Source organism: Crocodylus siamensis, chromosome 5 (genome assembly GCF_052110815.1).
Source record: "Crocodylus siamensis isolate JL-2025a chromosome 5, ASM5211081v1, whole genome shotgun sequence".
In the NCBI taxonomy this organism is placed as follows: Eukaryota; Metazoa; Chordata; order Crocodylia; family Crocodylidae; genus Crocodylus; species Crocodylus siamensis.
In genome coordinates, this window is record NC_143399.1 from 100,608,992 (window position 1) to 100,621,573 (window position 12,582).

Consider the following 12,582-nt stretch of genomic DNA (forward strand, 5'->3'; position numbering starts at 1 on the left):
AAGCCACATAGGCCAGCACCAACCAGGCCTGCTGAGAGGGAGCCCCTGGGGAAACAGGGTGTTCTTAAAAAAGAAGTTGCACTATAGCAGGAGTGAGGGGAGGCATGCAGGCCAGCACCAACCAGGGGTGCTGAGTGGAAGCCACCAGTCATGGAAAGTATAATTACTCAGGATAATTACCTGGGCTACATGAAAAGACATACAAAAAAAAAAGGAACATTACATACATGATCCTTGAAATGAGCTAATTAAGCATATTTCAATAAGTAGCTGCTTGGAATTGCTTGACCATTTGTAAGTTTTCAGCATTTTAAAATCTTGCATACTGCACTGCAGCATCAGCAGAAGGAGCAGGAGGAAAGGAGGGAAGATGGAAGCAGGGCAAAAACGGGACAAATAAGATATGCATTGGTAAATACTGGCATATTCATTTATGAAACAGAAATATAAGTTTTTAAATTATGATGGGATTATTTAAAATGCAAGTTGAGTTGCTCATGTACTCACACAATATGAGGACTTGTCTACAGTGAGGCAGAGAGGCTAATCGTGAATTCCCATAGGCTTTTTTGTAGTCCAAAAGGGTATTAAGAGTATTAAATAGGCACCTGCAGTGACACTGCCATCATTTTTTTCTGGAGACAGAAGTGACAACAGGTGACTTTCCCGGGGTTGTATTTTTATCTCCTGCCTGCTGTGCCTGATGGTAGTACCATAATATAAAGCATAGCATTCATGAACTAGAAACAGGAGGGAGGAAGAAGTTAAAAGCATAAGACTTTGTATTGTAAAACCACCATTCAGTCACTCCAGCCCTGAAATGGAGGTAGCCCTCCTGTATGCGAGTGGGCGGCAGGGGAGGTGGAGAAAGGCATCTGAGGGATGAGGAAAGGTAGTGAGGAGGTTCCTCCCCACCTCGAAATGCTGTCAGATACCTAGCAACTTCATTCATGGCAATTAAACCCCATTTACATGAAAGATAAAGTAAACAATTCAAGCCACCCTCCCTCAGGGCACAGCCAAGTGTTTGTTCTCCCTTACCTATGTGTAAGCATCCCATTTGATTGTGGAACAAGTTGGGGTGTCCCCTTTCAAGTGTTGCAAAAAATGGCCTCATCCTGCACTGAAAAGCAATACTGCACCCAACATAAGCAGCAAGCGGTAGGCTATACTCTTATGGAAAAGGCGCTGTGACACCCAGGAGCAAGTCTCCTGCAGGGCTGAGTCCTTGTTCCTCTGGTGTGTTGCCATCTCTCATCCACCTCAAAAGTCTACAGCATACGTACCCCAGTCTGTCACTGCTTTATGAATTTATAGGCACTCAAGAGGCCAGACACCCACCCACCCCGACCTGCCTCATTCTGGCACCAGCCTGGTAAGCATGTGAAAATTTCACACCAAAACATGTGGGGATTTGCACAGAAAGGTTTGGCAACAAAAGCACCCAAGTGCCACATGGACACAGTGTGCTGCTCGAAGGGTGCCCCCCCCCTTGGGAGATGATTGTGTACACTTGGGGATCCCTTTGGGATCCCAGAGCCAGGGTGAAAGCAATGCCTTAAGTACACTTAGGGGTAGCCAGAAGGGTACCCTGCACCCAGCACCCTGTGGAAATAGCATGCCACCTGAAGGGTACCCTCCCCCTTTCACCTAGCTTTCGGAGATGCTTGTGTACACTTGGGGAGCCCTGCAAGGCTTTTGCATGGAAACATTTGGTGCAAAAAGTTCCTGAGCATCCCATGCAATTTGCAACCAGGGAAGTGGCACTGAGCTAGGGCACACTTGGGGGTAGCTTTGCACGGAAAGATTTCACATCCCAGCTCCCCAAGCGCCCCATGTAACTTGCACCCAGGAAAAGAGACCTGCAGAAGTGCTGTGGCTGGGTGTTTCTTGTCCTAAAGAGCCACCTGGGAGTAAGTAGGACTGAAAGGACACAAGGGTAAAATTGTTCTGATGTGCCCTCTAGTGCTTTTTGCTAGTCATAGCATAATAAGCCCTTACATTGTAAATCACGTCCACATTACTTATTTAGCCATTTTAAACAATGAAAGAAAAATTAAATCAGGAACAATTTTAGTGGGTAAATGCCACTTACATGGACAAGCACCCTCAGAGGGCAGCTTAAAGTAGATGCTGAAGAATATTGTGACCGCCTGGCCGACAACAGACATCCCAGGACTTCTTGACAACCGGGAAGTAAATGTTTGTCACATAGGTGGTCATCTGCCACGACTTTGAATATTATCTCAGTGGGGGGGTAAGCCACCCAGAGTTCCTCCACGGTGGGTAGTCCACCAGGTGGCTCCCCGTGGGCCTCCACCTCCCTTACACCCCAGCCTCACGCCAACTTTGGTGGGTCACTAGATTTTGTTGGCTGCTCCCCCAATGTTGTGCTCTTAACCCCGACATTCTACTTGTGCCTTGTTGCGCCCCAAGCACTTCCTCTTGGGATGACTTAATTTGTTCGTTATCTGGTCTAAGGTGGGACTCCTCCTGACCTAGGCTGTCTTAGACCTGAGACCCAAGCTCAACCAACAACCAAAGAGAAAAAAAAACAAAAAGGAAGGACAGAAAAATGAGCCGTCCTACCAGGTGCCCTATCCAGTGCCCTAATTCTATCCTAGAGTCCTTGTCGGCTCTCCCTCCTCCCAAATGCGCTGGTCATTGCAGGTACACAGAGCCCCTGATGGCTCTCCCTTCTTCTGTGTATGCTGGTCATCACTGGCATTGAAAGTCCTTGCTGACTCTCTCTCTCTCCTCCTTCAGCCTTTGCTAGCACTCCTTTTAAGTTCTGCTGGGCAGTGATTGCCGATGACGTCACTGGCCAGCTGCAGCTGAATAAAGGCGTGGCTTACAACTAGCATGGGTTCCTTCCCTTCTTCCAGCTGTGCTGTGAGTCCTGCTGCAGGTAAGTATGTTATTATATTATTTGTCTTCTCGTGTGTATATTCTCCACCCTAGGGGCTCCCTGTGTATGGTTTTGGGGCTCTTTTGGCTGATTGCCCCCGTGAAAAATCTGAAACACATTTCTTGGGGCATTGTAAATAGTAAGATGTACATGGTCTTTTTCTAAACTGTAGACAGTCTTCTGTTTCTGATAAAAATAAACTTGACACATTGGATAAAACCTAATGATTTCCTATTATAGCCTAACAACAGAAAACCAAAATGGTGCTATTGATTTAATGAAGAATGTGAGGGGTTTCTTTTTCCTGTTTATGATACATCATTGTAATTGTTGTCAATTAAAGAATTTGGAACTAATCCATTACAATAGACTTTGACAGAAGGTGATATAACCATCCAATCTGAATTCTATTTTCTGAATGTACATTTTATAAATACTAAAAGAGAGAAGGCAGAACTCTTCAACAAATTTTTTACCTCCGTGTTCATGTCTGCTGACAATGGGGTGCTCTTGGGTGATAGCGTAGAGAGGCCCAGGAAGGATGCGAGTCCCTCGACTGTTAGTTCAGACCTAGTTAAGGATTACCTGGAAGGATTAGATGTGTCCAAGTCAGCAGGCCCAGATGACCATCATCTGCGGGAGCTGAGGGAATTGGCTGGTGTCATCACAGAGCCATTGGCACGGCTGTTTGAGGACTCCTGGTGCTTGGGCCAAGTCCCTGAGGACTGGAAAAGGGCCAGTGTGCTCCCTATTTTCAAGAAGGGGAGGAAGAGCCTGGCAACTACAGGCCAGTCAGCCTCACTTCTATCCTGGGGAAGGTCTTTGAAAAAATTATCAAGGACCACATTTGTGAGAGCCCTGCAGGGGAAGTGAAGTTGAGGGGTAACCAACATGAGTTCATGCCAGGCTGATCCTGCCTGACTAACCTGGTCTCTTTCTATGACCAGGTAACAAAGAGTTTAGATGTGAAGGAGGAAGTCAATGTCATCTTCTTGGACTTCCAGAAGGCCTTCAACACAGTGTCCCACCCAGCTCTGGTGGGCAAGCTGAGGGACTGCGGCACTGATGAATGCACAGTCCCATGAGTGGCAAACTGGCTCCAGGGGCGCACCCAGAGGGTGGTGGTGGACGGGTTGATGTCAACCTGGGAGGGTGTGGGCAGCGGAGTCCCCCAGGGCTCGGTCCTTGGGCCAGTGCTGTTCAATATCTTCATTAGCGATCTGGATGAGGGTGTGGAGTGCACCCTGTTCAAGGTTGCTGACAACACCAAGCTGTGGGGTAAAGTGAATACACCAGCAGGCAGGGACCGCATCCAGGCAGACCTGGATAGGTTAGAGAAATGGGCAGATCTGAACAGGATGTGGTTCAACAAGGACAAGTGCAGGTTGCTGCACCTGGGAAGAGGAAACCAGTATTATGGTTATAGATTAGGGGCCACCCCTCTGAGCAGCACAGAGGCAGAGAGGGATCTTGGAGTCATGAGTCGCCAATGCAACAAAGCAATAGGCAGAGCCAACCGTACCCTGTCATGCATCAACAGGGGCATCACTAACAGGTCCAGAGAGGTCTTGCTACCCCTCTATGTGGAGCTAGTCAGGCCACAGCTGGAGTACTGTGTCCAGTTCTGGGTGCTCCACTTCAAGAAGGATGTGTAGAACCTGGAGAGGGTCCAGAGGAGGGCCACTCCGTGGCCAGCCCTATGAGAAGAGGCTGAGGGACCTGAATCTCTTCAGTCTCTGCAAGCGGAGACTGAGGGGGGATCTTGTGGCTGCCTACAGTCTTATCAGGGGCCAGCAGCAGGGACTCAGGGAAAGTCTGTTCACCAGGAACAATGGCCACAAGCTGAGGGAGGATAGGTTTAAGTTAGATATTAGGAAGAACTACTTCACTGTAAGGGTGGCCAGAGCCTGGAACAGGCTTCCTAGAGAGGTGGTGCTCTCACCTTCCCTGAAAATCTTCAAGAGGGGATTGGATAGACACCTGGCTGGGGTCTTATGACCCCTCCCATCCCCAGTGCTCCTTCCTGCCCATGGCAGGAGGTTGGACTCGATGATCTGTCTAGGTCCCTTCTGATTCATTGATTTTATGATTCTAAAGAGATTCAAGGATTGTGATTTATATGCCTGCAGACTACAGAGATGTTCCGATTAAGAAAAAAATGGAAGCATGAGAACAAAACCAGCAGGTGTCCAAACTATTTAAAATCACCAGTTCATTTATCATTTCCTCTTTAAATATTTATATTGCAAAACTTCTATTGCAAAAAATATTTCTATCAGAGGGCATGGGGTAGGGGGTGCAATACATGAAAACAATTCAGCATATATTTCACTGATGTCCCAGTAAACATAAACAAAGTCCTTTGCTGAACAGGTGAGTTCAGTGCCTTAATCTAGGAATGGGTTGATTTTAATCAAATCCAAAGTAATTGAGAGTTTCTCATTTCTCAGCAGTTTGGACACCTATATTAGGTTAGGTTTGGAATGTGAACTCCTGATATCCTGTGGAGGCCCACTGAAGCCAAAATTGATTCAACGTGATAGCCTATAGAAACTCGAGTTTTGAAAAGTTGAGCTGAAGTAATAAAATCCAATTGAAGTATATGCTAGGTGGCTTGTCCTTCAATGAAAGTACAGTAAAACTTTTGCTTCTTGCTGAGAGGTAACCAGCAAGTTATAGAGTAACCATGACAGATTGAAATTAGAAACTGGCCTTGGAAGAATGGAGGGGTCACATGGTGTAATTGCATGCAGAATTTCTTTGCATCTTTAAAAGTCTCTCAAACAAGCAGATAGCAATTATGATTAACTTTAACCAAGATTGACAGATGTAGGACTTCCCATGGATCCAACTATTTAGCTCATCTGCCCCAGACTTGTGAATCTGTATAAACCAGTTTCTGAAATTTAGCCTGGGTTGGATTTTTTTTTTTATTTGAGAAATATTTGAGAGTAAATAGAAAGATAGGCAACTTTTCTAGTTGTTATTTTAGAAGTGTAGAGTGGAACCAGAGTGCTTAAGTACATGGACACGGAGAAGCTCATGTCACCACTGAGGTTAAAATTCAAATACTTTTGGCTTCCAGTCCCTCTTCCTGATCTTTTGATTTTGCCACTCCATATCATGAGTGCTTATATTTTTCATCACTGTGATGCTACACTTTTCTTTTAGTTTACTAACCAATAAAGTATTTCAAAGTATATCATTACTTATAGATAGTGTTCATTCCTTTCAGCTTAAATGAAGTTTTAATGCTTTTGCAATTGAGGCTTCAGAAATGCAATATATAAAACTCTACATGCAGCTATGTCAATGCTTAAAATTACCTAGATATCTGATGATAGAAGCAATGCATCAATCAAAAGAATAAGTAAATCCCGATCTGCAATGCCTTTGCTGTCAGTGAAGTATTTCAGACCTACATTGTCTTCACTATGGATGCACATTCATGCCGAATTGTTTTCTGATGTGAATAAAGAGGGACCAAAATAAGACAGCCAATTTTAATTATACTTGTGGTACAAGAGAGGATTTAAGCTCAGAGACCCCAAAGGTGAAAGGCTAACACAATTGTGCTGCCCCTCCCCATATTCCTGTTGATGCTGTTATACATGTGCACATCTATAAATAGATTTCACAGACTAATAAGTTATGGACACTTAAGCCTTGTATGATATACTGCAATGCCATGTCCAAAACCAATAAAACTGTATTCTATTGCTGTAAGCCATAGCATACAAAAACAAGGCTGAAAAATCTTCACTGCATTCTTACCTAAATATATAAACTTCCTTTTATAAATTGATGTACCCTTTTGTACAACATTTATTATGTTTGTCTTTAGCAGCGGCTTAGTGGGATGTACCCCCTCAGTTATGGTCTAGCCTAGAAGGCCCACAAGGCTAGGGTGGTTAAGACATGCCAGTTGGAATGATATGAGTAACCTTTAGCACTAATCTGGGACAAGACTCATATCCATGCCATTGAAGCCACAGCAAGATGCAGTAAACACTCTGCCATTATTTCCCTTAACAGAGTGTATGTGTGTGGGCATGCAGAACATGCCATTTATTTAGGTTTGTAACAGTTTAATGGGGTATAGATCATGTTTACTTTTTTTTTTTTTTTTTGACAGCTGTGATGCTGTCCCACTCCAGGGGAAAAAGAGATTTAAATGACAGATTCCTAACCACTGGTAAATTGAAACTGACTTTGAGGCAATTACTTCAGTAAAACTCCCAGCTGTATCTCTAATGAATGCTCAGTTTAGAGAAAAAGCAAAACTATTCTGGCTGCAAACTATGGATGTACACTTAAAAAAAAAAGAAAGAAATTATTTTAGATTGGTTTCTCCATTTGGAAACTCAGAGTGGTAGCTGCTTCAATATTTCCTTCCTGACCAAGAACATAACTTAAGTCTTCTCAAAAGTTACTGATTTCTGCTTTGCATTAGGATTACTTCATTGCTGCCAACAAAGAAATAAGAAAATTTGGTAGCAATGTCAACAACATCTGGTCCATCAATGAACATATCACTTGGGGTGGCAAAATAAATGTGACTTTTTATTGAGCACAATGGTCAGTATACTCAGCTGAAATGAATAATTTGACTTTTTTTCCCTGGGAGCTCATTAAGTTTGGGTGTACCAAACCTAAATAAAATATGAAGTGTAAATGATAAGCACCAAAAGTTTCCTAATAAAACAGCATTTCTTCAGTCAAAGTGTACACTGTAGATTGTTCCTAAAACAGGGCTTTCATGTTGACACATCACAAACCCATAGAATTGTTCGCTGTGTCAAAGACTCATGCAAACTGGCCAAATGCCCAACGGAGATTTGCAGTCTGAGAACAACTTTGGATAAAGACACACCATCCTATCATGAAGTGGTGAGAGTTCCCTGTATGCGTTGAGCTAAGTAGTATTTATAGCACTATCCATTTTATGTTATGCTTTCAAGTACAAAAAATGTCTCACATATTGAAATGGGGTTAAACTTCATAAAGTGACTCCAAAACAACGTGATTGAGTCCCATATGGTCTCTTTTGAGGTTTAATTTGACAAGTTTGCAATATAGCTATGCCATTTTCCTGCTGGTTTGTTCACCATAACTAGACATAACAGGTAAAATTCTAGCCTATTGGTATAAATCTGGATTGATACTAATAATTTTAATGGAGTTTTTCTTTGGAATTCACAACTAATTGAATTCTATAATGGGAATTCAGCACCCAGGTAATGTGTACAAATGGGAATATAAAATTCAAAGAAGTCAAGTCAGCTTCTGTGGAAGTTTTCCATCCAAGGCACTGTTTGTTCCATCCTCTTTTCCCTTTTCTCAGACATTTTATCCTTCACAAAACAAACTCAGAACTTCACGCAAATATCTGTATCTCTCGATGATCTCAAGGCACACACCTTCATTTTCATCTTAAGATACTCTGAGATGATACCTATTGTTTCCTCCTTAACAGAGACTCACAGAAAGTAATTTCAGACTCTTTCCATAGTAATTAACACAAAATGTTCCAGTAGAATTGGTATATATCTCCCACCAACATGGCTTTCCTTCCATGTTATTATTTGAGATCTAACTGGGGGTATATTTAAACCCACTGTTTATATTGACTTGATTATGGTAAAGAGGGCAGAGGAAAAAAAAATCAGATCAAAGAACAAAGACTGAGGTGGCCTGATGTCTGAAACAAAATGGAAACTGACCTAAGTCTTCATTGTCTAACTGATCCAGAAGGGAATTTCAATCGAAATTTTGAGCCAAAGGCCTTCAACTGAAAGACCATGGCTAAACATACTAAAATAGTTTTTCTTTAGGTTTTTTCCTCAATTTCATGTCAGAATGATCTTTCAGAATACTGAAAATGCCAGCTTCCGGTATATATATGGATGCACAAGAACGACATATTGTTTTACAACATCTGTATGCATATCAGTTTATGACAGGACAAGTGTCTGTAAACTTCCTTAAAGTCCTCAAGATAGCAAAGGACAACAATCTAGTCATCTTTTAATTAAGTACTGAGTCAACAGTTACGTTTCCTGGGGGGTACGAGGCTCTACCTCTAATCATTACAATGTCTTGTGCTTTCTATCCTATTTTAAATGCAATTGTGCAGAAGCTCCGGTGTAACTTGAGGCAGAAAACTGGGTCCAAGAACAAGAAATATTTCTTGGTTGAAAGGGCTCTGCTAGATGTCAAAAACCACCACCAGTGAGGAGGAAATGAGCATTGTGACGTCTTCAACACTATGACAAAAGAAGCAGCCGAGACTCCAGACTGGCCTCCACTTCACAGAAATTAAAATGTCAAGGTAAATGTAAATGGGGAGAAACCCTAAAGTTTACTGTCTGCCAAGGCTAAGAATATTAATAGCAGAGAGGTCCATGTCACTCAGAATAAAAAAGCCCCACCAGAGGGTAACAAAAGCTGCAAGACATTAAAAAAAAAGAAAGACATTTTTGACAAGTAGAAAAACAAAATAAAAGCAGTAGTGCTTAGCTCTTATACACAAGAGGGTTTTTTTACAATGCTCTTGGAGTGCAAGGGATGCATATACACCTACTTTTAAGATCCTTTACAGTTCCATGGGGTTGTAGACAGTCTTAGAGAAAATAAAAATCAAGTTGAGGGGTTTCTAAGATTATGGAGGAAAAATGACATCTTTTAGGGTTGTAACAGCATGTTCAGCAAGATCTGGTGGACAATACCAATTGTCCCTGCATCTCTGAATACTTTTAATCCATATGGCAGTATGTGGCATAACACATCTTAATTTCAGTTACTACATCACGTATTATGCACGATGCTATTGTCAGAGTAAGTCTTTATTTTGGAGCTCTGCATTCTCATTTTGTGCCACTCTTTAGTTAAGAAACATTTTTCATAAAAGAAAAAAGGAAGCTATATGATTTTTTTCAGGTCTTTAGTTTTACACAAAAGCAGCTTTTCATCTTTACTTTACATAAGATACTGAATATGACAGAGTTTTAAAAAATGATAAAATAGTATTTAAGCCTTCTGAAATGTGAGGAAGATTTTCAATTATTTTCAAAGCAATCTAATGCTGAATGATACTGTAAGCTGTTAGTAACATTGTACCAATGCACATTGAATGGTTTTCAAGTAAGTTAAGTAGAAATCATTAAGGATTATATTGTCATTTAAAATATTTTTTTGCAGCAGTACATTAATTGGCATTTTACAAGTGTCCATACTTTGAACCTTTAAGCTAGAACGAAGATAATTAATTGGATTTAAATGAAAGAAAGTCTGTAGGAAATAAACTTCTACTAGATATGACATATTTGACAACTCATTACACTGTGTGTTACTTTTAAATATCACAAATACTTAATATCACCTTAGGGCTGAGGCTACTGTGGTCGCTGTAAATAAATTACCTAAAGAATTAGATATAATTTAAATTCTTTAAACATAAATGTTAAAAGGTAAAAAGGTATCACATACACAATATTTTCTTAAAATCATATGGAGAAGAAAATAGGGACACAATAAGTTGGTGCTTGTTGGCCAGAGGGCTTGTCGTCGCTAAGTCTTTGGAACGTAAGACTAGATACAATACTGAGTTGCATGGGGGTAAGAATGCTGGGCTGGTGTTATCCCCTCTTCCTGGGATCTAAATCTGCTTTGCCTATTGCTTTCAGCATCCAAGTTAGGTTGAAGGTCATGGAGCCTTGGAATCCAGCCCATAGGGCTCCCCAAAGGTTGGGGAATTTGGTGCTGGGGAAGCAGTGGCAGTTAATACCCAAATCCTGAGCCCCCCTCAGTCACTAGGAGCCAGGCCAGTATATTCCCCCCCACATGGCCAGAACAGGGCCAGGCTATGACCCCTTCCCTCTGTGCAGCTGGGTTGGGGCCAGGCTGTACCGCATCCTCCCCATAAGGCAATTAATAACCAACAAGAGGAATTTATTGTCAGGAGATATCCTCTTTTTATTGATATTCTTTGAAATCAGACAGAGTATTTATTTATTTTTGAATCTTGACTAGGCTTTGAGTAAAGTTTTGTCATTTTTGAAGTAAATTGGAAATTTACCCGTCGAAGATGTTTCGGTAGGTCAGAGCAGTGCTTGCCATGAAAACGCTTGTAGGATGGAACTGGGACAAAGGAATGTTGTAGGAGAGTGGTTCTCAATGTTCTGGCCACACAGATCAGATATGTGGTATAGCACACATTCGTGGACTGAATAAGACCCTATGTCCCAAAATTGGGTCCTGTAACACCTAGCTTAGATACTTGCTATTCTGTACTGCCCCAGTCTGCTCTCTGATGCCCTGCTCTATTCCTTGATGCCCCATACCACCTGTTCCTTGATTCTGCATGCTTCCCTGCACAGCTCCCTGTTACCCCATGCATACTCAACCTAGTACAGAGCATCCTATTGTAACCTAGCAACCTATCTTGCCCATGTGGTCCCCTTCAGTCTGGAAATTTGACAGTGGGGGAGTAGCAGTTAGCTGCCGCCCTATACCCCTAGACCATATGTAAAAATGCCCATCTTTTTGGGACTGACAGGACAGGATGTTTAGCATAGACATAGGAAGATTTTGGATATAACAGAACCCATTCACAGGCCTCTGAAATAATCACATTCTTAATTTATCTCTGCTTCTCTCTTTTTAAAAGGAATCCCAGCCTATATATTTTAGCACCTAAGCAAGTCACCCATGTCTAGAAAGTGATTTCTCTTAGGCCATGTGCAGACATTCAGTTTGTCCTAGAGTAGTCACTTCTTTCCCAGGAGAAATGAGAAGTGCACAGAAGTTCAGGATTTCTCTCCCAGAGCAAAATGTGGCCACTCCAAGAAAAAAACAAATAACAAAACCCCAAAACTTGGGAACAATCAGGGTTAAATTATTCCCAGGAGAGTTTCTAATTTCTCCTGAGACAGTATACATCTTTACATGTTCTCTTCTATCTGAAGAAACAGTCCTCCGTCATCCTAGGGCGTTTCCTCCCATCCGCTGCCCTGCCCTTCTTGGGAGGCAGTGTTTCACCAGGATTGGATTCTTTTGCTCCAACGAGCAGAGTGCAGAACATTTCCCTTTCACAATCCCCATATTGTGCTGCAAGGAAATGCAGCCTGTAAGGCAATTTGGGTGAGGCAATCAGGGTTGACCTGTCACTAGGCAGACTGAGGAAGCCTGGAGAGTACACTGAAATGCATGCAGAGGAGTGCAGTAGCTGTGCAGCACCAGCACTGCAAGCTCTGTGCTCTTCACAGGCTCAGTATTTGAATGTTCATTCAAGTGTCTGGATAAATGTTTCTCCTACAAAAACAAACCTGGGGGGAATTTTTCCAGATCATTTGGACATGTGTATGTAGCCTTGTATACATTGTACTGCAGATCTGCCATGGATATCTTCCTTTAACTGATCTACTATAAGCCATTAGACAAAATATCAGACTCGATGTCATTGACCTCGTCTCATTTAGTAACTCTTATATTTCTAACAGACCAAATCCAAAAGGTAAAATGACCAGTTCCTCAAGAAAATATGAGGTGAAAAATAGGACAGTATACATAAATCTAGAGATGAGGAGATGCAACCAATAGATTACTCCACTATCCTCCAGAAACCTGTTTTCCCCATAATGCTTTTCATTCTACTTTGCTTTAGTATATGTATT

The 12,582-nt window shown here is 42.0% G+C and overlaps 1 protein-coding gene across 1 annotated transcript in view; it reads right to left on the reverse strand.

The window, feature by feature from the left end:
• CDH18 (cadherin 18) overlaps positions 1-12,582 on the reverse strand; it is a 1,127,064-nt gene that overhangs the window by 551,639 nt on the left and 562,843 nt on the right. The gene's annotated exons all lie outside the window — the stretch shown is intronic.